This window comes from Oncorhynchus keta, chromosome 24 (genome assembly GCF_023373465.1).
Source record: "Oncorhynchus keta strain PuntledgeMale-10-30-2019 chromosome 24, Oket_V2, whole genome shotgun sequence".
Taxonomy (NCBI): Eukaryota; Metazoa; Chordata; class Actinopteri; order Salmoniformes; family Salmonidae; genus Oncorhynchus; species Oncorhynchus keta.
In genome coordinates, this window is record NC_068444.1 from 1,171,779 (window position 1) to 1,199,517 (window position 27,739).

The window sequence follows — 27,739 nt, forward strand, 5'->3', positions numbered from 1 at the left end:
TTGTAGAGTTGTGTTGTAGAGTTGTGTTGTAGAGTTGTGTTGTGAATGTAGAGGTGTGTTGTAGAGTTGTGTTGTAGAGTTGTGTTGTAGAGTTGTGTTGTAGAGTTGTGTTGTAGAGTTGTGTTGTGTTGTAGAGTTGTGTTGTAGGAGATGTGTTGTAGAGTTGTGTTGTGGGTGTAGAGGTGTGTTGTAGATGTAGAGTTGCGTTGTGGATGTAGAGTTGTGTTGTAGAGTTGTGTTGTAGAGTTGTGTTGTAGAGTTGTGTTGTGGATGTAGAGGTGTGTTGTAGAGTTGTGTTGTAGAGTTGTGTTGTAGAGTTGTGTTGTGGGTGTAGAGGTGTGTTGTGGATGTAGAGTTGCGTTGTGTTGTAGAGTTGTGTTGTAGAGTTGTGTTGTAGAGTTGTGTTGTAGAGTTGTGTTGTGGATGTAGAGTTGTGTTGTTGATGTAGAGTTGTGTTGTAGAGTTGTGTTGTGGATGTAGAGTTGTGTTGTGGATGTAGAGGTGTGTTGTAGAGTTGTGTTGTAGAGTTGTGTTGTGGATGTAGAGTTGTGTTGTTGATGTAGAGTTGTGTTGTAGAGTTGTGTTGTGGATGTAGAGTTGCGTTGTGTTGTAGAGTTGTGTTGTAGAGTTGTGTTGTGGATGTAGAGTTGTGTTGTTGATGTAGAGTTGTGTTGTAGAGTTGTGTTGTAGAGTTGTGTTGTGGATGTAGAGTTGTGTTGTGGATGTAGAGGTGTGTTGTAGAGTTGTGCTGTAGAGTTGTGTTGTGGATGTAGAGGTGTGTTGTAGAGATGTGTTGTAGAGTTGTGTTGTAGAGTTGTGTTGTGGATGTAGAGGTGTGTTTTAGAGTTGTGTTGTAGAGTTGTGTTGTAGAGTTGTGTTGTGATGTAGAGTTGTGTTGTAGAGTTGTGTTGTAGAGTTGTGTTGTAGAGTTGTGTTGTAGAGTTGTGTTGTTGTGTTGTGGATGTAGAGTTGTGATATGGATGTAGAGTTGTGTTGTGTTGTAGAGTTGTGTTGTAGGAGTTGTGTTGTAGAGTTGTGTTGTAGAGTTGTGTTGTGGATGTAGAGTTGCGTTGTGGATGTAGACTTGTGTTGTTGGTGTAGAGTTGTGTTGTGGATGTAGAGGTGTGTTGTAGAGTTGTGTTGTGTTGTAGAGATGTGTTGTGGATGTAGAGTTGCGTTGTGGATGTAGAGTTGTGTTGTGGATGTAGACTTGTGTTGTTGGTGTAGAGTTGTGTTGTGGAGTTGTGTTGTGGATGTAGAGGTGTGTTGTAGAGTTGTGTTGTAGAGTTGTGTTGTGGATGTAGAGGTGTGTTGTAGAGATGTGTTGTAGAGTTGTGTTGTAGACTTGTGTTGTTGGTGTAGAGTTGTGTTGTGACTACTGATTTGTCTCTCATCCTCAGAACTCCGCAATGATTCCCACTCCATCCCCCGTTTCCATGGAAACATTCCTACTCCAGTTAAGACAGGAGAAGAAGAAGGAGATGAGAATGTTGCTGCCCGTTGTCATTGAGACCGACTGAGGGAAAGGGCCGATGCTCAGCTTACATAAGTATTCATCATGGGGGTAGTAGTGGCGCTACGTCCACAGTGTCCAGGTCCACATTCCGATTCCTCCATCCTTCACATAATTAACGCTTAAATAGTTCCGCCGTTACCCTGCCGACGAAATTGTAAGAATGTCATGAAGTACCAAGAAACAGCACTCAGCTGCTGAGAAACATCACATCATGGCTCTCCACACACATACACACACACACTTATTTTTGTCAAAGAGTGATAGCAACAATCACTTTTGGATGTCTTGAAAGAAAACCACTCAGATCTAATTGCCTTGAGTGGCTCGACTCAGGACGGAGCTGGACAGTAGAGGACGGAGCTGGACAGTAGAGGACGAACCTAGACAGTAGAGGACGGAGTGGGACAGTAGAGGACGGAGCGGGACAGTAGAGGACGGAGCGGGACAGTAGAGGACGGAGCGGGACAGTAGAGGACGGAGCTGGACAGTAGAGGACGGAGCTGGACAGTAGAGGACGGAGCGGGACAGTAGAGGACGGAGCTGGACAGTAGAGGACGGAGCGGGACAGTAGAGGACGGAGCGGGACAGTAGAGGACGGAGCTGGACAGTAGAGGACGGAGCGGGACAGTGGAGGACGGAGCGGGACAGTGGAGGACGGAGCGGGGACAGTGGAGGACGGAGCTGGACAGTAGAGGACGGAGCTGGACAGTAGAGGACGGAGCGGGACAGTAGAGGACGGAGTGGGACAGTAGAGGACGGAGCGGGACAGTAGAGGACGGAGCGGGACAGTAGAGGACGGAGCTGGACAGTAGAGGACGGAGCGGGACAGTAGAGGACGGAGCGGGACAGTAGAGGACGGAGCTGGACAGTAGAGGACGGAGCTGGACAGTAGAGGACGAAGCGGGACAGTAGAGGACGGAGCTGGACAGTAGAGGACGCAGCTGGACAGTAGAGGACGGAGCTGGAAAGTAGAGGACGGAGCTGGACAGTAGAGGACGGAGCTGGACAGTAGAGGACGGAGCGGGACAGTAGAGGACGGAGCGGGACAGTAGAGGACGAAGCTGGACAGTAGAGGACGGAGCGGGACAGTAGAGGACGGAGCTGGACAGTAGAGGACGGAGCTGGACAGTAGAGGACGGAGCTGGACAGTAGAGGACGGAGCTGGACTGTAGAGGACGGAGCTGGACAGTAGAGGACGGAGCGGGACAGTAGAGGACGGAGCGGGACAGTAGAGGACGGAGCTGGACAGTAGAGGACGGAGCGGGACAGTAGAGGACGGAGCTGGACTGTAGAGGACGGAGCTGGACTGTAGAGGACGGAGCTGGACTGTAGAGGACGGAGCTGGACAGTAGAGGACGGAGCTGGACAGTAGAGGACGGAGCTGGACTGTAGAGGACGGAGCTGGACTGTAGAGGACGGAGCTGGACTGTAGAGGACGGAGCTGGACAGTAGAGGACGGAGCTGGACAGTAGAGGACGGAGCTGGACAGTAGAGGACGGAGCTGGACTGTAGAGGACGGAGCTGGACTGTAGAGGACGGAGCGGGACAGTAGAGGACGGAGCTGGACAGTAGAGGACGGAGCGGGACAGTAGAGGACGGAGCGGGACAGTAGAGGACGGAGCTGGACAGTAGAGGACGGAGCGGGACAGTAGAGGACGGAGCTGGACTGTAGAGGACGGAGCTGGACTGTAGAGGACGGAGCTGGACAGTAGAGGACGGAGCTGGACAGTAGAGGACGGAGCGGGACTGTAGAGGACGGAGCTGGACAGTAGAGGACGGAGCGGGACAGTAGAGGACGGAGCTGGACAGTAGAGGACGGAGCTGGACAGTAGAGGACGGAGCTGGACAGTAGAGGACGGAGCTGGACAGTAGAGGACGGAGCGGGACTGTAGAGGACGGAGCTGGACAGTAGAGGACGGAGCGGGACAGTAGAGGACGGAGCGGGACTGTAGAGGACGGAGCTGGACAGTAGAGGACGGAGCGACAGTAGAGGACGGAGCTGGACAGTAGAGGACGGAGCTGGACAGTGGAGGACGGAGCTGGACAGTGGAGGACTGAGCGGACAGTAGAGGACGGAGCGGGACAGTAGAGGACGGAGCTGGACAGTAGAGTACGGAGCGGGACAGTAGAGACGGAGCTGGACAGGAGAGGACGGAGCTGGACAGTAGAGGACGGAGCTGGACAGTAGAGGACGGAGCGGGACAGTAGAGGACGGAGCTGGACAGTAGAGGACGGAGCTGGACAGTAGAGGACGGAGCTGGACAGTAGAGGACGGAGCGGGACAGTAGAGGACGGAGCTGGACAGTAGAGGACGGAGCTGGACAGTAGAGGACGGAGCTGGACAGTAGAGGACGGAGCTGACAGTAGAGGACGGAGCTGGACAGTAGAGGACGGAGCGGGACAGTAGAGGACGGAGCGGGACAGTAGAGGACGGAGCTGGACAGTAGAGGACGGAGCTGGACAGTAGAGGACGGAGCTGGACAGTAGAGGACGGACCGGGACAGTAGAGGACGGAGCGGGACAGTAGAGGACGGAGCGGGACAGTAGAGGACGGAGCTGGAAAGTAGAGGACGGAGCGGGACAGTAGAGGACGGAGCGGGACAGTAGAGGACGGACCGGGACAGTAGAGGACGGAGCGGGACAGTAGAGGACGGAGCTGGACAGTAGAGGACGGAGCTGGACAGTAGAGGACGGAGCTGGACAGTAGAGGACGGAGCTGGACAGTAGAGGACGGAGCGGGACAGTAGAGGACGGAGCGGGACAGTAGAGGACGGAGCTGGACAGTAGAGGACGGAGCTGGAAAGTAGAGGACGGAGCGGGACAGTAGAGGACGGAGCGGGACAGTAGAGGACGGAGCGGGACAGTAGAGGACGGAGCGGGACAGTAGAGGACGGAGCTGGACAGTAGAGGACGGAGCTGGAAAGTAGAGGACGGAGCGGGACAGTAGAGGACGGAGCGGGACAGTAGAGGACGGAGCTGGACAGTAGAGGACGGAGCTGGACAGTAGAGGACGGAGCTGGACAGTAGAGGACGGAGCTGGACAGTAGAGGACTTGAGCTGGACAGTAGAGGACGGAGCTGGACAGTAGAGGACGGAGCGGGACAGTAGAGGACGGAGCGGGACAGTAGAGGACGGAGCTGGACAGTAGAGGACGGAGCTGGACAGTAGAGGACGGAGCTGGACAGTGGAGGACGGAGCTGGACAGTGGAGGACGGACCTGGACAGTGGAGGACGGAGCTGGACAGTAGAGGACGGAGCTGGACAGTAGAGGACGGAGCGGGACAGTAGAGGACGGAGCGGGACAGTAGAGGACGGAGCGGGACAGTAGAGGACGGAGCTGGACAGTAGAGGACGGAGCTGGACAGTAGAGGACGGAGCTGGACAGTAGAGGACGGAGCTGGAAAGTAGAGGACGGAGCTGGACTGTAGAGGACGGAGCTGGACTGTAGAGGACGGAGCGGGACAGTAGAGGACGGAGCGGGACAGTAGAGGACGGAGCTGGACAGTAGAGGACGGAGCTGGACAGTAGAGGACGGAGCTGGACAGTAGAGGACGGAGCTGGAAAGTAGAGGACGGAGCGGGACAGTAGAGGACGGAGCGGGACAGTAGAGGACGGAGCTGGACTGTAGAGGACGGAGCTGGACAGTAGAGGACGGAGCTGGACAGTAGAGGACGGAGCGGGACAGTAGAGGACGGAGCTGGACAGTAGAGGACGGAGCTGGACAGTAGAGGACGGAGCTGGACAGTAGAGGACGGAGCTGGACAGTAGAGGACGGAGCTGGACGGAGCTGGACAGTAGAGGACGGAGCTGGACAGTAGAGGACGGACCGGGACAGTAGAGGACGGAGCGGGACAGTAGAGGACGGAGCGGGACAGTAGAGGACGGAGCTGGACAGTAGAGGACGGAGCTGGACAGTAGAGGACGGAGCTGGACAGTAGAGGACGGAGCGGGACAGTAGAGGACGGAGCTGGACAGTAGAGGACGGAGCTGGACAGTAGAGGACGGAGCGGGACAGTAGAGGACGGAGCTGGACAGTAGAGGACGGAGCGGGACAGTAGAGGACGGAGCTGGACTGTAGAGGACGGAGCTGGACAGTAGAGGACGGAGCGGGACTGTAGAGGACGGAGCTGGACAGTAGAGGACGGAGCGGGACAGTAGAGGACGGAGCTGGACAGTAGAGGACGGAGCTGGACAGTAGAGGACGGAGCTGGACAGTAGAGGACGGAGCTGGACAGTAGAGGACGGAGCGGGACAGTAGAGGACGGAGCTGGACAGTAGAGGACGGAGCTGGACAGTAGAGGACGGAGCGGGACAGTAGAGGACGGAGCTGGACAGTAGAGGACGGAGCTGGACAGTAGAGGACGGAGCGGGACAGTAGAGGACGGAGCGGGACAGTAGAGGACGGAGCTGGACAGTAGAGGACGGAGCGGGACAGTAGAGGACGGAGCGGGACAGTAGAGGACGGAGCGGGACAGTAGAGGACGGAGCGGGACAGTAGAGGACGGAGCGGACAGTAGAGGACGGAGCTGGACAGTAGAGGACGGAGCGGGACAGTAGAGGACGGAGCGGACAGTAGAGGACGGAGCTGGACAGTAGAGGACGGAGCGGGACAGTAGAGGACTGAGCGGGACAGTAGAGGACGGAGCGGGACAGTAGAGGACGGAGCTGGACAGTAGAGGACGGAGCTGGACAGTAGAGGACGGAGCTGGACAGTAGAGTACAGAGCGGGACAGTAGAGGACGGACCGGGACAGTAGAGGACGGAGCGGGACAGTAGAGGACGGAGCTGGACAGTAGAGGACGGAGCTGGACAGTAGAGGACGGAGCTGGACAGTAGAGGACGGAGCTGGACAGTAGAGGACTGAGCGGACAGTAGAGGACGGAGCTGGACAGTAGAGGACGGAGCTGGACAGTGGAGGACGGAGCTGGACAGTAGAGGACGGAGCTGGACAGTAGAGGACTGAGCGGGACAGTAGAGGACGGAGCTGGACAGTAGAGGACGGAGCTGGACAGTGGAGGACGGAGCTGGACAGTAGAGGACGGAGCTGGACAGTAGAGGACGGAGCGGGACAGTAGAGGACGGAGCTGGACAGTAGAGGACGGAGCTGGACAGTAGAGGACGGAGCTGGACAGTAGAGGACGGAGCTGGACAGTAGAGGACGGAGCGGGACAGTAGAGGACGGAGCTGGACAGTAGAGGACGGAGCTGGACAGTAGAGGACGGAGCGGGACAGTAGAGGACGGAGCTGGACAGTAGAGGACGGAGCTGGACAGTAGAGGACGGAGCGGGACAGTAGAGGACGGAGCGGGACAGTAGAGGACGGAGCTGGACAGTAGAGGACGGAGCGGGACAGTAGAGGACGGAGCGGGACAGTAGAGGACGGAGCTGGACAGTAGAGGACGGAGCTGGACAGTAGAGGACGGAGCTGGACAGTAGAGGACGGAGCTGGACAGTAGAGGACGGAGCGGGACAGTAGAGGACGGAGCGGGACAGTAGAGGACGGAGCTGGACAGTAGAGGACGGAGCTGGAAAGTAGAGGACGGAGCGGGACAGTAGAGGACGGAGCGGGACAGTAGAGGACGGAGCGGGACAGTAGAGGACGGAGCGGGACAGTAGAGGACGGAGCTGGACAGTAGAGGACGGAGCTGGAAAGTAGAGGACGGAGCGGGACAGTAGAGGACGGAGCGGGACAGTAGAGGACGGAGCTGGACAGTAGAGGACGGAGCTGGACAGTAGAGGACGGAGCTGGACAGTAGAGGACGGAGCTGGACAGTAGAGGACGGAGCTGGACAGTAGAGGACGGAGCGGGACAGTAGAGGACGGAGCGGGACAGTAGAGGACGGAGCTGGACAGTAGAGGACGGAGCTGGACAGTGGAGGACGGAGCTGGACAGTAGAGGACGGAGCTGGACAGTGGAGGACGGAGCTGACAGTGGAGGACGGAGCTGGACAGTAGAGGACGGAGCTGGACAGTAGAGGACGGAGCTGGACAGTAGAGGACGGAGCGGGACAGTAGAGGACGGGAGCGGGACAGTAGAGGACGGAGCTGGACAGTAGAGGACGGAGCTGGACAGTAGAGGACGGAGCTGGACAGTAGAGGACGGAGCTGGAAAGTAGAGGACGGAGCTGGACTGTAGAGGACGGAGCTGGACTGTAGAGGACGGAGCGGGACAGTAGAGGACGGAGCGGGACAGTAGAGGACGGAGCTGGACAGTAGAGGACGGAGCTGGACAGTAGAGGACGGAGCTGGACAGTAGAGGACGGAGCTGGAAAGTAGAGGACGGAGCGGGACAGTAGAGGACGGAGCGGGACAGTAGAGGACTGAGCTGGACTGTAGAGGACGGAGCTGGACAGTAGAGGACGGAGCTGGACAGTAGAGGACGGAGCGGGACAGTAGAGGACGGAGCTGGACAGTAGAGGACGGAGCTGGACAGTAGAGGACGGAGCTGGACAGTAGAGGACGGAGCTGGACAGTAGAGGACGGAGCTGGACGGAGCTGGACAGTAGAGGACGGAGCTGGACAGTAGAGGACGGACCGGACAGTAGAGGACGGAGCGGGACAGTAGAGGACGGAGCGGGACAGTAGAGGACGGAGCTGGACAGTAGAGGACGGAGCTGGACAGTAGAGGACGGAGCTGGACAGTAGAGGACGGAGCGGGACAGTAGAGGACGGAGCTGGACAGTAGAGGACGGAGCTGGACAGTAGAGGACGGAGCTGACAGTAGAGGACGGAGCTGGACAGTAGAGGACGGAGCGGGACAGTAGAGGACTGAGCTGGACAGTAGAGGACGGAGCTGGACAGTAGAGGACGGAGCGGGACAGTAGAGGACGGAGCTGGACAGTAGAGGACGGAGCGGGACAGTAGAGGACGGAGCTGGACTGTAGAGGACGGAGCTGGACAGTAGAGGACGGAGCGGGACTGTAGAGGACGGAGCTGGACAGTAGAGGACGGAGCGGGACAGTAGAGGACGGAGCTGGACAGTAGAGGACGGAGCTGGACAGTAGAGGACGGAGCTGGACAGTAGAGGACGGAGCTGGACAGTAGAGGACGGAGCGGGACAGTAGAGGACGGAGCTGGACAGTAGAGGACGGAGCTGACAGTAGAGGACGGAGCGGGACAGTAGAGGACGGAGCTGGACAGTAGAGGACGGAGCTGGACAGTAGAGGAGGAGCGGGACAGTAGAGGACGGAGCGGGACAGTAGAGGACGAGCGGGACAGTAGAGGACGGAGCGGGACAGTAGAGGACGGAGCGGGACAGTAGAGGACGGAGCTGGACAGTAGAGGACTGGAGCGGGACAGTAGAGGACGGAGCGGGACAGTAGAGGACGGAGCTGGACAGTAGAGGACGGAGCGGGACAGTAGAGGACGGAGCGGGACAGTAGAGGACGGAGCTGGACAGTAGAGGACGGAGCGGGACAGTAGAGGACGGAGCGGGACAGTAGAGGACGGAGCGGGACAGTAGAGGACGGAGCTGGACAGTAGAGGACGGAGCTGGACAGTAGAGGACGGAGCTGGACAGTAGAGTACGGAGCGGGACAGTAGAGGACGGACCGGGACAGTAGAGGACGGAGCGGGACAGTAGAGGACGGAGCTGGACAGTAGAGGACGGAGCTGGACAGTAGAGGACGGAGCTGGACAGTAGAGGACGGAGCTGGACAGTAGAGGACTGAGCGGGACAGTAGAGGACGGAGCTGGACAGTAGAGGACGGAGCTGGACAGTGGAGGACGGAGCTGGACAGTAGAGGACGGAGCTGGACAGTAGAGGACTGAGCGGGACAGTAGAGGACGGAGCTGGACAGTAGAGGACGGAGCTGGACAGTGGAGGACGGAGCTGGACAGTGGAGGACTGAGCTGGACAGTAGAGGACGGAGCGGGACAGTAGAGGACGGAGCTGGACAGTAGAGGACTTGAGCTGGACAGTAGAGGACGGAGCGGGACAGTAGAGGACGGAGCTGGACAGTAGAGGACGGAGTGGGACAGTAGAGGACGGAGCTGGACAGTAGAGGACGGAGCTGGACAGTAGAGGACGGAGTGGGACAGTATGTCCTTATGTCTATTACAGTTTGTGCTGTAATAGACATGCCTTAATCAAAGGCACCAAAAGTACAAACACATTTTCTGCTTTGAACTTTGTTTGCAATTCTGCAACACACTTTCAAAACACTACACACTGTTTCTTACATCAGACACTTCGTTCAAGAATGAAATCTCTTGCAATCATTGGGGAAACACATTCAAAATGCAAAACATTCCTGAAATTGGCAACACCCACACATGAAAACACTTCTACAGAACACCAATTAGTCTGAGCCTCAGCTCTACAAATAGACCTCAGGTAAGATCACCTCTTTTGTGAGAACTTTACAAACATGGAGGCAGTGAGAGCGAGAGGAAGAGGAAGAGAGAGAGGAGTATGAGGAGGACGAGAACTAAGAAGGGGACCAGGCAATAGACAGAGACATATTTCCGACAACATTAGGAACACTTGGTGGACCATGTCATAAACCATGGCCTGACGATGAGGGAGGCGGAGAGGCCAGCCCAACCTGAGTCGCTACACGGTAGCATCCAGAATACGGACATTTAGACTGGAGAACAGGTATGTCTTCATCTTTCTACACTGGACTGTACCTATGGAATCGTTGCACGTCGTTCTGCATCACAGTACAATACAAGGTAGGTAGTCCTACGATATTAGGTTTACGTTCCTCAGTGAACAGAACAAATGGCTATAGTACTGTGTACTACAGGCTTGATGTTACTGTGTACTACAGGCTTGATGTTACTGTGTACTACAGGCTTGATGTTACTGTGTACTACAGGCTTGATGTTACTGTGTACTACAGGCTTGATGTTACTGTGTACTACAGGCTTGATGTTACTGTGTACTACAGGCTTGATGTTACTGTCTACTACAGGCTTGATGTTACTGTGTACTACAGGCTTGATGTTACTGTGTACTACAGGCTTGATGTTACTGTGTACTACAGGCTTGATGTTACTGTGTACTACAGGCTTGATGTTACTGTGTACTACAGGCTTGATGTTACTGTGTACTACAGGCTTGATGTTACTGTGTACTACAGGCTTGATGTTACTGTGTACTACAGGCTTGATGTTACTATGTACTACAGGCTTGATGTTACTGTGTACTACAGGCTTGATGTTACTGTGTACTACAGGCTTGATGTTACTGTGTACTACAGGCTTGATGTTACTGTGTACTACAGGCTTGATGTTACTGTGTACTACCGGCTTGATGTTACTGTGTACAGTATGACAGTACATGTAAAAAAATAACCTCACCAATGACATCACATTCCTGTATTTTCTACAGAACTGCCAGACGACTTCCTGTGGGTGGAAGACAACGTCTGTTCGCCATCAACAGGAGCTGGCCGTCGTCAACCTAGTGTTGACAAACACCGCCACCCGCCCACATCAACTCCGAGAGAGCAAATCATCGCAGATCACACAACATTCCATAATAATCAACCGTGTCAGTATGTCGACACCGTCTGACGATGAATCGGTTGTCCAGGGTTCCATTTGAGAGGAACAGCGTAAGAGTCAAGGACCTTCCCTGTGACCATGTGCAAGTAAGTGTCACTGTATTATACTGTAATACAGTAATGACAGTAACTTGTGTCCTATTGACACTGCATAGATGCATTCAGACAAGGCAATATGTGACCCCCATTCTGGGGGGAGGGGGCACCTGCCTTGCTTGTGGTTTTGACTGAATGTGTCTGACCCAACCCAACCCGTACATATTCGCGGTGCAGTGTGTTTGCATGTTCTGTTCCAGAGAGTCCTGGACTTTCATGAGTTCATTTTCATTGATGAAGTTGGACATGTTATAGGACAGAGAGCCGTTGTGAATGTCCCTGGGCAACGAGGGGGATTGTTATAGGACAGAGAGCCGTTGTGAATGTCCCTGGGCAACGAGGGGGAATGTTATAGGACAAAGAGCCATTGTGAATGTCCCTGGGCAGCGAGGGGGAATGTTATAGGACAGAGAGCCGTTGTGAATGTCCCTGGACAGCGGGGGGGATTGTTATAGGACAGAGAGCCGTTGTGAATGTCCCTGGGCAGCGAGGGGGAACGTTATAGGACAGAGAGCCGTTGTGAATGTCCCTGGGCAGCGAGGGGGAATGTTATAGGACAGAGAGCCGTTGTGAATGTCCCTGGGCAGCGAGGGGGAATGTTATAGGACAGAGAGCCGTTGTGAATGTCCCTGGGCAGCGAGGGGGAATGTTATAGGACAGAGAGCCGTTGTGAATGTCCCTGGGCAGCGAGGGGGAATGTTATAGGACAGAGAGCCGTTGTGAATGTCCCTGGGCAGCGAGGGGGAATGTTATAGGACAGAGAGCCGTTGTGAATGTCCCTGGGCAGCGAGGGGGAATGTTATAGGACAGAGAGCCATTGTGAATGTCCCTGGGCAGCGAGGGGGAATGTTATAGGACAAAGAGCCGTTGTGAATGTCCCTGGGCAGCGAGGGGGAATGTTATAGGACAGAGAGCCGTTGTGAATGTCCCTGGGCAGCGAGGGGGAATGTTATAGGACAGAGAGCCATTGTGAATGTCCCTGGGCAACGAGGGGGAATGTTATAGGACAGAGAGCCGTTGTGAATGTCCCTGGGCAGCGAGGGGGAATGTTATAGGACAGAGAGCCGTTGTGAATGTCCCCGGGCAGGGAGGGGGAATGTTATAGGACAGAGAGCCGTTGTGAATGTCTCTGGGCAGCGAGGGGGAATGTTATAGGACAGAGAGCCGTTGTGAATGTCCCTGGGCAGCGTGGGGGAATGTTATAGGACAAAGAGCCGTTGTGAATGTCCCTGTGCAGCGGGGGGAAAGATATAGGACAAAGAGCCGTTGTGAATGTCCCTGGGCAGCGAGGGGGAATGTTATAGGACAAAGAGCCGTTGTGAATGTCCCTGGGCAGCGAGGGGGAATGTTATAGGACAAAGAGCCGTTGTGAATGTCCCTGGGCAGCGAGGGGGAATGTTATAGGACAGAGAGCCGTTGTGAATGTCCCTGGGCAGCGAGGGGGAATGTTATAGGACAAAGAGCCGTTGTGAATGTCCCTGGACAGCGAGGGGGAATGTTATAGGACAAAGAGCCGTTGTGAATGTCCCTGGGCAGCGAGGGGGAATATTATAGGACAAAGAGCCACCATGAATGTCCCTGGGCAGCGAGGGGGAATGTTATAGGACAGAGAGCCGTTGTGAATGTCCCTGGGCAGTGAGGTGGAATATTATAGGCCAAAGAGCCGTTGTGAATGTCCCTGGGCAGCGAGGGGGAATGTTATAGGACAGAGAGCCGTTGTGAATGACCCTGGGCAACGAGGGGGAATGTTATAGGACAGAGAGCCGTTGTGAATGTCCTCGGGCAGGGAGGGGGAATGTTATAGGACAGAGAGCCGTTGTGAATGTCCCTGGGCAGCGAGGGGGAATCTTATAGGACAGAGAGCCGTTGTGAATGTCCCTGTGCAGCGAGGGGGAATGTTATAGGACAGAGAGCCGTTGTGAATGTCCCTGTGCAGCGAGGGTGAATGTTATAGGACAAAGAGCCGTTGTGAATGTCCCTGTGCAGCGAGGGGGAATGTTATAGGACAGAGAGCCGTTGTGAATGTCCCTGGGCAGCGAGGGGGAATGTTATAGGACAGAGAGCCGTTGTGAATGTCCCTGGACAGCGAGGGGGAATGTTATAGGACAGAGAGCCGTTGTGAATGTCCCTGGGCAGCGAGGGGGAATGTTATAGGACAGAGAGCCGTTGTGAATGTCCCTGGGCAGCGAGGGAGAATGTTATAGGACAAAGAGCCGTTGTGAATGTCCCTGGGCAGCGAGGGGGAATGTTATAGGACAAAGAGCCGTTGTGAATGTCCCTGGGCAACGAGGGGGAATGTTATAGGACATAGAGCCGTTGTGAATGTCCCTGGGCAGCGTGGGGGATTGTTATAGGACAAAGAGCCGTTGTGAATGTCCCTGGGCAGCGAGGGGGATTGTTATAGGACAAAGAGCCGTTGTGAATGTCCCTGGGCAGCGAGGGGGAATGTTATAGGACAAAGAGCCGTTGTGAATGTCCCTGGGCAGCGAGGGGGAATGTTATAGGACAAAGAGCCGTTGTGAATGTCCCTGGGCAGCGAGGGGGATTGTTATAGGACAAAGAGCCGTTGTGAATGTCCCTGGGCAGCGAGGGGGATTGTTATAGGACAAAGAGCCGTTGTGAATGTCCCTGGGCAGCGAGGGGGAATGTTATAGGACAGAGAGCCGTTGTGAATGTCCCTGGGCAGCGTGGGGGATTGTTATAGGACAAAGAGCCGTTGTGAATGTCCCTGGGCAGCGAGGGGGAATGTTATAGGACAGAGAGCCGTTGTGAATGTCTCTGGGTAGCGAGGGGGAATGTTATAGGACAAAGAGCCGTTGTGAATGTCCCTGGGCAGCGAGGGGGAATGTTATAGGACAGAGAGTCATTGTGAATGTCTCTGGGTAGCGAGGGGGAATGTTATAGGACAGAGAGTCATTGTGAATGTCCCTGGGCAGCGAGGGGGATTGTTATAGGACAAAGAGCCGTTGTGAATGTCTCTGGGTAGCGAGGGGGAATGTTATAGGACAGAGAGTCATTGTGAATGTCCCTGGGCAGCGAGGGGAAATGTTATAGGACAGAGAGCCGTTGTGAATGACCCTGGGCAGCGAGGGGGAATGTTATAGGACAGAGAGCCGTTGTGAATGTCCCTGGGCAACGAGGGGGAATATTATAGGACAAAGAGCCGTTGTGAATGTCCCTGGACAGCGAGGGGGAATGTTATAGGACAGAGAGCCGTTGTGAATGTCCCTGGGCAGCGAGGGGGAATGTTATAGGACAAAGAGCCGTTGTGAATGTCCCTGGGCAGCGAGGGGGATTGTTATAGGACAAAGAGCCGTTGTGAATGTCCCTGGACAGCGAGGGGGATTGTTATAGGACAAAGAGCCGTTGTGAATGTCCCTGGGCAGTGAGGGGAAATGTTATAGGACAAAGAGCCGTTGTGAATGTCCCTGGACAGCGAGGGGGAATGTTATAGGACAAAGAGCCGTTGTGAATGTCCCTGGACAGCGAGGGGATTGTTATAGGACAAAGCGCCGTTGTGAATGTCCCTGGGCAGCGAGGGGGATTGTTATAGGACAAAGAGCCGTTGTGAATGTCCCTGGGCAGCGAGGGGGGAATGTTATAGGACAAAGAGCCGTTGTGAATGTCCCTGGGCAGCGAGGGGGAATGTTATAGGACAGAGAGCCGTTGTGAATGTCCCTGGGCAACGAGGGGGAATGTTATAGGACAAAGAGCCGTTGTGAATGTCCCTGGGCAGCGAGGGGGAATATTATAGGACAAAGAGCCGTTGTGAATGTCCCTGGGCAGCGAGGGTGAATGTTATAGGACAAAGAGCCGTTGTGAATGACCCTGGGCAGCGAGGGGGAATGTTATAGGACAGAGAGCCGTTGTGAATGTCCCTGTGCAGCGAGGGGGAATGTTATAGGACAAAGAGCCGTTGTGAATGTCCCTGGGCAGCGAGGGGGAATGTTATAGGACAAAGAGCCGTTGTGAATGTCCCTGGACAGCGAGGGGGAATGTTCTAGGACAAAGAGCCATTGTGAATGTCCCTGGGCAGCGAGAGGGAATGTTATAGGACAAAGAGCCATTGTGAATGTCCCTGGGCAGCGAGGGGGAATGTTATAGGACAGAGAGCCGTTGTGAATGTCCCTGGACAGCGGGGGGGGATTGTTATAGGACAGAGAGCCGTTGTGAATGTCCCCGGGCAGCGCTTGGGGGAAATATCCCCTTGTGTGCCGCCATCAGTCTTCAAGGAGTTCATCATTATGCCACCCTCGGTCCCTACAATACTACACACATTATCATATTTCTGGATGCACTACATAATACAGTTGTTCAGGACGGACCAGAGCAGCCCAGGTTTGTTGTCATCTGGAATAATGTTAGTTTCCACCGGGCTGCTCTAGTCAGGGACTGGTTTACCAACCACAATAACTTCACAGTTATATACTTTCCCCGTTACTCCCCATTTCTCAATCCGTTTGAGGAATTATTTTCGGCTTGGCATTGGAAAGTGTATTACCACCAACCACATGACCGCTTGCCTCTTCTGCAAGCAATGGAAGAGACATGCGGAGACATTGAGGTGGGGTCAGTCCATGGTTGGATATGGCAATCAAAGCCATATTTTCCCCGTTTCCTAGCCAGGGATGACATTGCTTGTGATGTGGACAAGGTGATGTGGCCAGACCCTAACAGAAGGCAGGATCCATAAACCATCCACCCCATCCCTTACAATACTATTTTGTGTTTAGCATTGCACTGTAATTTTACAGTAATTATTTTGTTTCTGTGAGTTTACAGTAACATATTGTATTGATTACTGTACTGTTTCTGTGAGTTTACAGTAACATATTGTATTGATTACTGTACTGTACTCTTTCTGTGAGTTTACAGTAACATATTGTATTGATTACTGTACTGTTTCTGTGAGTTTACAGTAACATATTGTATTGATTACTGTACTGCACTGTTTCTGTGAGTTTACAGTAACATATTGTATTGTACAACACAGTAACACAGAGATATATGGCTGGTTGAGGAGGTACAACACAGTAACACAGAGATATATGGCTGGTTGAGGAGGTACAACACAGTAGAGCAGAGATATATGGCTGGTTGAGGAGGTACACCACAGTAGATCAGAGATATATGGCTGGTTGAGAAGGTACAACACAGTAACACAGAGATATATGGCTGGTTGAGGAGGTACAACACAGTAACACAGAGATATATGGCTGGTTGAGGAGGTTCAACACATTAACACAGAGATATATGGCTGGTTGAGGAGGTACAACACAGTAGAGCAGAGATATATGGCTGGTTGAGGAGGTACAACACAGTAACACAGAGATATATGGCTGGTTGAGGAGGTACAACACAGTAACACAGAGATATATGGCTGGTTGAGGAGGTACAACACAGTAGAGCAGAGATATATGGCTGGTTGAGGAGGTACACCACAGTAGATCAGAGATATATGGCTGGTTGAGAAGGTACAACACAGTAACACAGAGATATATGGCTGGTTGAGGAGGTTCAACACAGTACAGCAGAGCTATATGGCTGGTTGAGGAGGTACAACACAGTAACAGAGCTATATGGCTGGTTGAGGAGGTACAATACAGTAGTGCAGAGATATATGACTGGTTTAGGAGGTACAACACAGTAGAGCAGAGATATATGGCTGGTTGAGGAGGTACAACACAGTAGAGCAGAGATATATGGCTGGTTGAGGAGGTACAACACAGTAGAGCAGAGATATATGGCTGGTTGAGGAGGTACAACACAGTAGAGCAGAGATATATGGCTGGTTGAGGAGGTACAACACAGTAACACAGAGATATATGGCTGGTTGAGGTACAACACAGTAACACAGAGATATATGGCTGGTTGAGGAGGTTCAACACAGAAACAGAGATATATGGCTGTTTGAGGAGGTACAACACAGTAGAGCAGAGATATATGGCTCTTTGAGGAGGTACAACACAGTAACACAGAGATATATGGCTGGTTGAGGAGGTTCAACACATTAACACATACATTTACATTACATTACATTTACATTTAAGTAATTTAGCAGACGCTCTTATCCAGAGCGACTTACAAATTGGTGCATTCACCTTATGACATCCAGTGGAACAGCCACTTTACAGTAGTGCATCTAAATCTTTTAAGGGGCGGGGGGGTGAGAAGGATTACTTCATCCTATCCTAGGTATTCCTTAAAGAGGTGGGGTTTCAGGTGTCTCCGGAAGGTGGTGATTGACTCCGCTGTCCTGGCGTCGTGAGGGAGTTTGTTCCACCATTGGGGGGCCAGAGCAGCGAACAGTTTTGACTGGGCTGAGCGGGAACTGTACTTCCTCAGTGGTAGGGAGGCGAGCAGGCCAGAGGTGGATGAACGCAGTGCCCTTGTTTGGGTGTAGGGCCTGATCAGAGCCTGGAGGCACTGAGGTGCCGTTCCCCTCACAGCTCCGTAGGCAAGCACCATGGTCTTGTAGCGGATGCGAGCTTCAACTGGAAGCCAGTGGAGAGAGCGGAGGAGCGGGGTGACGTGAGAGAACTTGGGAAGGTTGAACACCAGACGGGCTGCGGCGTTCTGATGAGTTGTAGGGGTTTAATGGCACAGGCAGGAGCCCAGCCAACAGCGGTTGCAGTAATCCAGACGGGAGATGACAAGTGCCTGGATTAGGACCTGCGCCGCTTCCTGTGTGAGGCAGGGTCGTACTCTGCGGATGTTGTAGAGCATGAACCTACAGGAACGGGCCACCGCCTTGATGTTAGTTGAGAACGACAGGGTGTTGTCCAGGATAACGCCAAGGTTCTTAGCGCTCTGGGAGGAGGACACAATGGAGTTGTCAACCGTGATGTCGAGATCATGGAACGGGCAGTCCTTCCCCGGGAGGAAGAGCAGCTCCGTCTTGCCGAGGTTCAGTTTGAGGTGGTGATCCGTCATCCACACTGATATGTCTGCCAGACATGCAGAGATGCGATTCGCCACCTGGTCATCAGAAGGGGGAAAGGAGAAGATTAATTGTGTGTCGTCTGCATAGCATAGATATATGGCTGGTTGAGGAGGTTCAACACAGTAACACAGAGATATATGGCTGGTTGAGGAGGTACAACACAGTACAGCAGAGATATATGGCTGGTTGAGGAGGTGCAACACAGTAGAGCAGCGATATATGGCTGGTTGAGGAGGTACAACACAGTAACAGAGATATATGGCTGGTTGAGGAGGTACAACACAGTAGAGCAGAGATATATGGCTGGTTGAGGAGGTACAACACAGTAACACAGAGATATATGGCTGGTTGAGGAGGTTCAACACAGTAACACAGAGATATATGGCTGGTTGAGGAGGTTCAATACAGTAACACAGAGATATATGGCTGGTTGAGGAGGTTCAACACAGAAACAGAGATATATGGCTGGTTGAGGAGGTTCAATACAGTAACACAGAGATATATGGCTGGTTGAGGAGGTACAACACAGTAGAGCAGAGATATATGGCTGGTTGAGGAAGTACAACACAGTAGAGCAGAGATATATGGCTGGTTGAGGAGGTACAACACAGTAACACAGAGATATATGGCTGGTTGAGGAGGTACAACACAGTAGAGCAGAGCTATATGGCTGGTTGAGGAGGTACAACACAGTAGAGCAGAGATATATGGCTGGTTGAGGAGGTACAACACAGTAACACATAGATATACGGCTGGTTGAGCAGGTACAACACAGTAACACAGAGATATATGGCTGGTTGAGGAGGTACAACACAGTAGAGCAGAGATATATGGCTGGTTGAGGAGGTACACCACAGTAGATCAGAGATATATGGCTGGTTGAGAAGGTACAACACAGTAACACAGAGATATATGGCTGGTTGAGGAGGTACAACACAGTAACACAGAGATATATGGCTGGTTGAGGAGGTTCAACACATTAACACAGAGATATATGGCTGGTTGAGGAGGTACAACACAGTAGAGCAGAGATATATGGCTGGTTGAGGAGGTACAACACAGTAACACAGAGATATATGGCTGGTTGAGGAGGTACAACACAGTAACACAGAGATATATGGCTGGTTGAGGAGGTACAACACAGTAGAGCAGAGATATATGGCTGGTTGAGGAGGTACACCACAGTAGATCAGAGATATATGGCTGGTTGAGAAGGTACAACACAGTAACACAGAGATATATGGCTGGTTGAGGAGGTACAACACAGTAACACAGAGATATATGGCTGGTTGAGGAGGTTCAACACATTAACACAGAGATATATGGCTGGTTGAGGAGGTTCAACACAGTAACACAGAGATATATGACTGGTTTAGGAGGTACAACACAGTAGAGCAGAGATATATGGCTGGTTGAGGAGGTACAACACAGTAGAGCAGAGATATATGGCTGGTTGAGGAGGTACAACACAGTAGAGCAGAGATATATGGCTGGTTGAGGAGGTACAACACAGTAGAGCAGATATATGGCTGGTTGAGGAGGTACAACACAGTAACACAGAGATATATGGCTGGTTGAGGTACAACACAGTAACACAGAGATATATGGCTGGTTGAGGAGGTTCAACACAGAAACAGAGATATATGGCTGTTTGAGGAGGTACAACACAGTAGAGCAGAGATATATGGCTCTTTGAGGAGGTACAACACAGTAACACAGAGATATATGGCTGGTTGAGGAGGTTCAACACATTAACACATACATTTACATTACATTACATTTACATTTAAGTAATTTAGCAGACGCTCTTATCCAGAGCGACTTACAAATTGGTGCATTCACCTTATGACATCCAGTGGAACAGCCACTTTACAGTAGTGCATCTAAATCTTTTAAGGGGGTGAGAAGGATTACTTCATCCTATCATAGGTATTCCTTAAAGAGGTGGGGTTTCAGGTGTCTCCGGAAGGTGGTGATTGACTCCGCTGTCCTGGCGTCGTGAGGGAGTTTGTTCCACCATTGGGGGCCAGAGCAGCGAACAGTTTTGACTGGGCTGAGCGGAACTGTACTTCCTCAGTGGTAGGGAGGCGAGCAGGCCAGAGGTGGATGAACGCAGTGCCCTTGTTTGGGTGTAGGGCCTGATCAGAGCCTGGAGGTACTGAGGTGCCGTTCCCCTCACAGCTCCGTAGGCAAGCACCATGGTCTTGTAGCGGATGCGAGCTTCAACTGGAAGCCAGTGGAGAGAGCGGAGGAGCGGGGTGACGTGAGAGAACTTGGGAAGGTTGAACACCAGACGGGCTGCGGCGTTCTGGATGAGTTGTAGGGGTTTAATGGCACAGGCAGGGAGCCCAGCCAACAGCGAGTTGCAGTAATCCAGACGGGAGATGACAAGTGCCTGGATTAGGACCTGCGCCGCTTCCTGTGTGAGGCAGGGTCGTACTCTGCGGATGTTGTAGAGCATGAACCTACAGGAACGGGCCACCGCCTTGATGTTAGTTGAGAACGACAGGGTGTTGTCCAGGATAACGCCAAGGTTCTTAGCGCTCTGGGAGGAGGACACAATGGAGTTGTCAACCGTGATGTCGAGATCATGGAACGGGCAGTCCTTCCCCGGGAGGAAGAGCAGCTCCGTCTTGCCGAGGTTCAGTTTGAGGTGGTGATCCGTCATCCACACTGATATGTCTGCCAGACATGCAGAGATGCGATTCGCCACCTGGTCATCAGAAGGGGGAAAGGAGAAGATTAATTGTGTGTCGTCTGCATAGCATAGATATATGGCTGGTTGAGGAGGTTCAACACAGTAACACAGAGATATATGGCTGGTTGAGGAGGTACAACACAGTACAGCAGAGATATATGGCTGGTTGAGGAGGTGCAACACAGTAGAGCAGCGATATATGGCTGGTTGAGGAGGTACAACACAGTAACAGAGATATATGGCTGGTTGAGGAGGTACAACACAGTAGAGCAGAGATATATGGCTGGTTGAGGAGGTACAACACAGTAACACAGAGATATATGGCTGGTTGAGGAGGTTCAACACAGTAACACAGAGATATATGGCTGGTTGAGGAGGTTCAATACAGTAACACAGAGATATATGGCTGGTTGAGGAGGTTCAACACAGAAACAGAGATATATGGCTGGTTGAGGAGGTTCAATACAGTAACACAGAGATATATGGCTGGTTGAGGAGGTACAACACAGTAGAGCAGAGATATATGGCTGGTTGAGGAGGTACAACACAGTAGAGCAGAGATATATGGCTGGTTGAGGAGGTACAACACAGTAACACAGAGATATATGGCTGGTTGAGGAGGTACAACACAGTAGAGCAGAGATATATGGCTGGTTGAGGAGGTACAACACAGTAGAGCAGAGATATATGGCTGGTTGAGGAGGTACAACACAGTAACACAGAGATATATGGCTGGTTGAGGAGGTACAACACAGTAACACAGAGATATATGGCTGGTTGAGGAGGTACAACACAGTAGAGCAGAGATATATGGCTGGTTGAGGAGGTACACCACAGTAGATCAGAGATATATGGCTGGTTGAGAAGGTACAACACAGTAACACAGAGATATATGGCTGGTTGAGGAGGTACAACACAGTAACACAGAGATATATGGCTGGTTGAGGAGGTTCAACACATTAACACAGAGATATATGGCTGGTTGAGGAGGTTCAACACAGTAACACAGAGATATATGGCTGGTTGAGGAGGTTCAACACATTAACACAGAGATATATGGCTGGTTGAGGAGGTTCAACACAGTAACACGGAGATATATGGCTGGTTGAGGAGGTACAACACAGTAACATGGAGATATATGGCTGGTTGAGGAGGTTCAACACATTAACACAGAGATATATGGCTGGTTGAGGAGGTTCAACACAGTAACACGGAGATATATGGCTGGTTGAGGAGGTACAACACAGTAACATGGAGATATATGGCTGGTTGAGGAGGTACAACACAGTAACACAGAGATATATGGCTGGTTGAGGAGGTTCAACACAGTAACACGGAGATATATGGCTGGTTGAGGAGGTTCAACACAGTAACACAGAGATATATGGCTGGTTGAGGAGGTTCAACACAGTAACACAGAGATATATGGCTGGTTGAGGAGGTTCAACACATTAAACAGAGATATATGGCTGGTTGAGGAGGTTCAACACAGTAACACAGAGATATATGGCTGGTTGAGGAGGTTCAACACAGTAACACGGAGATATATGGCTGGTTGAGGAGGTTCAACACAGTAACACAGAGATATATGGCTGGTTGAGGAGGTTCAACACAGTAACACAGAGATATATGCCTGGTTGAGGAGGTGCAACACAGTAGAGCAGAGATATATGGCTGGTTGAGGAGGTACAACACAGTAACACAGAGATATATGGCTGGTTGAGGAGCTGCAACACAGTAGAGCAGAGATATATGGCTGGTTGAGGAGGTACAACACAGTAACACAGAGATATATGGCTGGTTGAGGAGGTACAACACAGTAGAGCAGAGATATATGGCTGGTTGAGGAGGTTCAACACAGAAACAGAGATATATGCCTGGTTGAGGAGGTGCAACACAGTAGAGCAGAGATATATGGCTGGTTGAGGAGGTACAACACAGTAACACAGAGATATATGGCTGGTTGAGGAGCTGCAACACAGTAGAGCAGAGATATATGGCTGGTTGAGGAGGTACAACACAGTAACACAGAGATATATGGCTGGTTGAGGAGGTACAACACAGTAGAGCAGAGATATATGGCTGGTTGAGGAGGTTCAACACAGTAACACAGAGATATATGGCTGGTTGAGGAGGTTCAACACAGTAGAGCAGAGATATATGGCTGGTTGAGGAGGTTCAACACAGTAGAGCAGAGATATATGGCTGGTTGAGGAGGTTCAACACTCTATTTACACAAACATCCAGGATGTTAACATACAGAAATGTTTTAAATATAGGCAAGTCAGTTAAGAACAAATTCTTATTTACAATGATGGCCCAGGAACAGTGGGTTAACTGCCTTGTTCAGGGGCAGAACCTGTCGGTCACTGGCCCAACGCTCTAACCACTAGGCTACCGGTCACTGGCCCAACGTTCTAACCACTAGGCTACCGGTCACTGGCCCAACGCTCTAACCTCTAGGCTACCGGTCACTGGCCCAACGCTTTAACCACTAGGCTACCGGTCACTGGCCCAACGCTTTAACCACTAGGCTACCGGTCACTGGCCCAACGCTCTAACCACTAGGCTACCGGTCACTGGCCCAACGCTCTAACCACTAGGCTACCGGTCACTGGCCCAACACTTTAACCACTAGGCTACCGGTCACTGGCCCAACGCTCTAACCACTAGGCTACCGGTCACTGGCCCAACGCTCTAACCACTAGGCTACCGGTCACTGGCCCAACGCTTTAACCACTAGGCTACCGGTCACTGGCCCAACGCTCTAACCACTAGGCTACCGGTCACTGGCCCAACGCTTTAACCACTAGGCTACCGGTCACTGGCCCAACGCTCTAACCACTAGGCTACCGGTCACTGGCCCAACGCTCTAACCACTAGGCTACCGGTCACTGGCCCAACGCTTTAACCACTAGGCTACCGGTCACTGGCCCAACGCTCTAACCACTAGGCTACCGGTCACTGGCCCAACGCTCTAACCACTAGGCTACTGGTCACTGGCCCAACGCTCTAACCACTAGGCTACCGGTCACTGGCCCAACGCTCTAACCACTAGGCTACTGGTCACTGGCCCAACGCTCTAACCACTAGGCTACCGGTCACTGGCCCACCGCTCTAACCACTAGGCTACCGGTCACTGGCCCAACGTTCTAACCACAATCTCTTAGTCATTCTCTGCATATGAGCACAGATCTACCCACTTCTGCTGGTGGAAGGAGGGGAGTCACTTTATCTGGCAGTTCCCGTTCCACTCTGGAAAAACCGTCATCATTCCCAGACACAGACGCCACCACACCCCCAAAGACAACACATGACTGATTACTGGTCTTTGTGGGTCTATTGTTACATTGCAGATTGTAGGCTGTAGATAGCATCCAAAGTAGATACAAGTGCTAACGTTTTCCTACAGTCTGCCTCCTCTGTCAGCAACAAGCCGGAGACCTCAGTAGATAGGTGGCTTAGGGTTAGTATACTGTAGGGCTGGACACCAAATACACATGATATACTGTAGGGCTGGACACCAAATACACTATATACTGTTGGGCTGGACACCAAATACACTATATACTGTAGGGCTGGACACCAAATACACTATATACTGTAGGGCTGGACACCAAATACACTATATACTGTTGGGCTGGACACCAAATACACTATATACTGTAGGGCTGGACACCAAATACACTATATACTGTAGGGCTGGACACCAAATACACTATATACTGTTGGGCTGGACACCAAATACACTATATACTGTTGGGCTGGACACCAAATACAATATATACTGTAGGGCTGGACATCAAATACACTATATACTGTTGGGCTGGACACCAAATACACTATATACTGTAGGGCTGGACACCAAATACACTATATACTGTAGGGCTGGACACCAAATACACTATATACTGTTGGGCTGGACACCAAATACACTATATACTGTTGGGCTGGACACCAAATACACTATATACTGTTGGGCTGGACACCAAATACACTATATACTGTTGGGCTGGACACCAAATACACTATATACTGTAGGGCTGGACACCAAATACACTATATACTGTAGGGCTGGACACCAAATACACTATATACTGTAGGGCTGGACACCAAATACACTATATACTGTAGGGCTGGACACCAAATACACATGATATACTGTAGGGCTGGACATCAAATACACTATATACTGTTGGGCTGGACACCAAATACACTATATACTGTAGGGCTGGACACCAAATACACATGATATACTGTAGGGCTGGACACCAAATACACTATATACTGTAGGGCTGGACACCAAATACACATGATATACTGTAGGGCTGGACACCAAATACACTATATACTGTAGGGCTGGACACCAAATACACATGATATACTGTAGGGCTGGACACCAAATACACTATATACTGTAGGGCTGGACACCAAATACACATGATATACTGTTGGGCTGGACACCAAATACACTATATACTGTTGGGCTGGACACCAAATACACTATATACTGTTGGGCTGGACACCAAATACACTATATACTGTAGGGCTGGACACCAAATACACATGATATACTGTAGGGCTGGACACCAAATACACTATATACTGTAGGGCTGGACACCAAATACACTATATACTGTAGGGCTGGACACCAAATACACATGATATACTGTAGGGCTGGACACCAAATACACATGATATACTGTAGGGCTGGACACCAAATACACTATATACTGTTGGGCTGGACACCAAATACACTATATACTGTAGGGCTGGACACCAAATACACTATATACTGTTGGGCTGGACACCAAATACACTATATACTGTAGGGCTGGACACCAAATACACATGATATACTGTAGGGCTGGACACCAAATACACTATATACTGTAGGGCTGGACACCAAATACACTATATACTGTAGGGCTGGACACCAAATACACTATATACTGTAGGGCTGGACACCAAATACACTATATACTGTAGGGCTGGACACCAAATACACTATATACTGTAGGGCTGGACACCAAATACACTATATACTGTAGGGCTGGACACCAAATACATTATATACTGTTGGGCTGGACACCAAATACACTATATAATGTAGGGCTGGACACCAAATACACTATATACTGTAGGGCTGGACACCAAATACACTATATACTGTTGGGCTGGACACCAAATACACTATATACTGTAGGGCTGGACACCAAATACACTATATACTGTAGGGCTGGACACCAAATACACTATATACTGTAGGGCTGGACACCAAATACACTATATACTGTAGGGCTGGACACCAAATACACTATATACTGTAGGGCTGGACACCAAATACACTATATACTGTAGGGCTGGACACCAAATACACATGATATACTGTAGGGCTGGACACCAAATACACATGATATACTGTAGGGCTGGACACCAAATACACTATATACTGTAGGGCTGGACACCAAATACACATGATATACTGTAGGGCTGGACACCAAATACACTATATACTGTAGGGCTGGACACCAAATACACATATATACTGTAGGGCTGGACACCAAATACACTATATACTGTAGGGCTGGACACCAAATACACATATATACTGTAGGGCTGGACACCAAATACACTATATACTGTAGGGCTGGACACCAAATACACATGATATACTGTTGGGCTGGACACCAAATACACTATATACTGTTGGGCTGGACACCAAATACACTATATACTGTTGCTGGACACCAAATACACTATATACTGTAGGGCTGGACACCAAATACACTATATACTGTTGGGCTGGACACCAAATACACTATATACTGTAGGGCTGGACACCAAATACACTCTATACTGTAGGGCTGGACACCAAATACACATGATATACTGTAGGGCTGGACACCAAATACACATGATATACTGTAGGGCTGGACACCAAATACTATATACTGTAGGGCTGGACACCAAATACACTATATACTGTAGGGCTGGACACCAAATACACTATATACTGTTGGGCTGGACACCAAATACACTATATACTCTGAAGCTCGCAACTAAGAACTCTATACACAGAGTAGGGCTGGACACCAAATACACATGATATACTGTAGGGCTGGACACCAAATACACTATATACTGTAGGGCTGGACACCAAATACACTATATACTGTAGGGCTGGACACCAAATACACTATATACTGTAGGGCTGGACACCAAATACACTATATACTGTAGGGCTGGACACCAAATACACTATATACTGTAGGGCTGGACACCAAATACACTATATACTGTTGGGCTGGACACCAAATACACTATATACTGTAGGGCTGGACACCAAATACACTATATACTGTAGGGCTGGACACCAAATACACTATATACTGTTGGGCTGGACACCAAATACACTATATACTGTTGGGCTGGACACCAAATACACTATATACTGTAGGGCTGGACACCAAATACACTATATACTGTAGGGCTGGACACCAAATACACTATATACTGTAGGGCTGGACACCAAATACACTATATACTGTAGGGCTGGACACCAAATACACTATATACTGTAGGGCTGGACACCAAATACACTATATACTGTAGGGCTGGACACCAAATACACTATATACTGTAGGGCTGGACACCAAATACACTATATACTGTAGGGCTGGACACCAAATACACTATATACTGTAGGGCTGGACACCAAACACACTATATAAATACACTATATACTGTAGGGCTGGACACCAAATACACTATATACTGTAGGGCTGGACACCAAATACACTATATACTGTAGGGCTGGACACCAAATACACTATATACTGTTGGGCTGGACACCAAATACACTATATACTGTAGGGCTGGACACCAAATACACTATATACTGTAGGGCTGGACACCAAATACACTATAAAGGGCTGGACACAAATATATACTGTAGGGCTGGACACCAAATAC